At 38.7% G+C, this 2507-nt stretch overlaps 1 protein-coding gene across 7 annotated transcripts in view; it reads left to right on the forward strand.

The window, feature by feature from the left end:
* LOC308139703 (transcription factor COE1) overlaps nucleotides 1-175 on the forward strand; it is a gene marked incomplete at its 5' end in the record, with an annotated part of 90191 nt that extends 90016 nt beyond the window's left edge. For all 7 annotated transcript variants that reach the window (XM_080509198.1, XM_080509195.1, XM_080509196.1 and 4 more), the window contains one exon: nucleotides 1-175. This exon is cut by the window's left edge and continues 167 nt beyond it.
* Nucleotides 176-2507: the final 2332 nt, after the last annotated feature.

Raw genomic sequence — 2507 nt, forward strand, 5'->3', positions numbered from 1 at the left:
GGAGCGAGTCAGACTCCGGTCGGGGACGGCTGCAGCCGTCCCAGTTTGAAGGAACAAACCCAACTCAGGCCCTTTCTAACACAAAAACAACTGCAAGAAGAAAAAAAAACAAAACCAGAAGAACAAAGAAAATAAGTTGTTTGGACTTTGTACACCTCGATGCTTTTATAGGAGAAAGGCCACGCCTACTTTATGACTCTCCACGGACACAGGAAGTGTATTTATTTGGAGAGAATCCACTCGAGATATTGTTTTGTTGTTTTTTTTTTTGTTTTTTTTGTGCAACAGTTAATGTGTGATAATCATCTTCAAACTGTAATCTACACAAGAGATTTTCTAAGAGTTGTCTTGAATGAAGGAATATAATGTGAAGAATGCCTGACTGCGATGGCGATGACGACGACGATAGTGATGATGATGAAGGAGTCACACAGGATTCACATCCAGCCAACACAGAGGAGATAAACCAGAGACTAACTTTCACCCTCTGCAGTTTACTGAAGGATTCAGTTGCTTCGTATCTTAACCTCACGCTGCAGTTTCACGTCTGACTGTAATGTTTACGTTGAGCGGACCTCACATGCGGTGTCCCGCTGCTCCCGACATGCTCTCAGCCAACAGAGGGTGCAGACAGTCGCAAACTAAAAACAGATTTATTTCCACAATGGCAGATTCAAGATGGAAATATCAATTAATATAGATGCTGCTTCAATTCCAATACAGGAGATGTAAAAAAAAAAAAAAAAAACAGGGGAGTGTGTGATTGCTGGGTGCCAATAGGAGCATAACTGCTGAGGATTTGACCAAACTACAACCACCAAATCCTTCATGAGCCCCCCCCCGATAGTCTGTTTCAAAGTGCAACACAGCCACAGCAACCTCTACCAGAGGGGAAACAAGTCTTAAATGATTGCTGCCATTTAGGTTTTATCTCGTTATGAAATTTGCTTTTTTTCCCAGTTTTATTTGTCTTGTATTTGGTCAGCTGTTTTTTTGTTTTTGTTTTAGTTTTTTTTATTTTTACTGTGATCAGCCAGCCAATTAGGTCTTCTTCTTCTTCTTCTTCTTCTTCTTCTTCTTCTTCTTCTGGTACTGTGTGCACCCTGATCCAGTTTGTTTCGTAACTTCAGAAGAGAAATTCGTTAGTTGCTCTTCTGAAGTTACCAAACAAACTGGATCAACAAAAATGTGTGTCTTTCGCGCTGCACTGCAAACAATGTCAGAATGAAAGCGTGCATTTTACAATTAGGATACTTTTTTTTTTTTTTTTGAGAAAAATGGAAACATGCGCAATTTCAGTGAAATTACATATTTAATTTAATGTGGCAGAGTCTGCAGGAATTCATTTACATCTACTGCTTAAGAAACTTTTGTCACTTCACAAATCTGTTTAAATATCTTTATCTCCATCCTGGTATACATTTAGATTATTGAAATTAGTGACAATAGATGCTGATACGCACTCTTTCAGCTTGTCCAGTTGACCCGAGACGACATAGACCACAACAATAGTCAAAACCGAGGTCTCAAGTTATGTTTACAGGCTGCAATCAGGCAGCTTCTTCTGTTTGAAGACCTCTTTAAAATGTTTCAATGCAGTTTGACTGTATACACGCAGGACTGGATCGGCTTTCAACCACGTTATCGCTGATGTTTGTCCAGCCATGTAAACTCAGATTTCAGTCAACCGACCATGTTTACATGAACTTTTGAAGTTCACTGCAAGTCAGACTCACCCAATAACTCAGTGTTTTATTAGATATCATGTTAACGCAGTGCATAAGAAATCTTGGTAAATTTTGGTAAAGTAAAATTTGCTTTGAGGTGCGTCAATAGATTGCCAGAAGATGTTACCACAGGATTTATGCTTGCTCTTTCCATATGACAGCTTTGTATTTTTAGCCAAAACCACACTCCTACCTTAAAGCCAAATTGTCTTTGTGCCGAAATCAGACCAATTCTGACCAAACTGATGTTTTCCTTTAATGATGAACTGTTGGTGCAATTATTATCTCCACATCCTTTAGAGGAGCAAAAAAACAACAAAATTTTTTGCAGTGCAGCCCAGTGAGCCAGCGACAAGTCTTTAGCACCATGTGTGTGAAAACTTGCTGATGGTGTGTCGTGAAAGTTACAGCTTCTCAGTGCTGCATTTCTTATTTAAATCATAATATTTATATTTGCCAAGGCCCTGATTTAAGACATGAATGCCTAAACAGTCTTATGCCACCGTCTTTTTTCGTCACACGTGGTCAGAAACAGCAGAGGCGCCATGTTATGTACCTCAAGCGGTTTAATTTAAACGTTATTTTCACAACAGCAGCAGGAATTGCTTGCAAACATGTTTACTCTTTGTTCATCAGTCAGGTTGATAACTTCATTTTTTTTTTTTATTGGAATAAAAACCAAACTAACATCATCTTGACGGAGAGGAATAATTTGACTGGACCTTCATTTGCGTGGACATTACTGCTTAGAAAAAAAAATTATAAAAGGTAAACAGATAA

This window comes from Blennius ocellaris (genome assembly GCF_963422515.1).
Source record: "Blennius ocellaris genome assembly, chromosome: 14".
Classification (NCBI taxonomy): Eukaryota; Metazoa; Chordata; class Actinopteri; order Blenniiformes; family Blenniidae; genus Blennius; species Blennius ocellaris.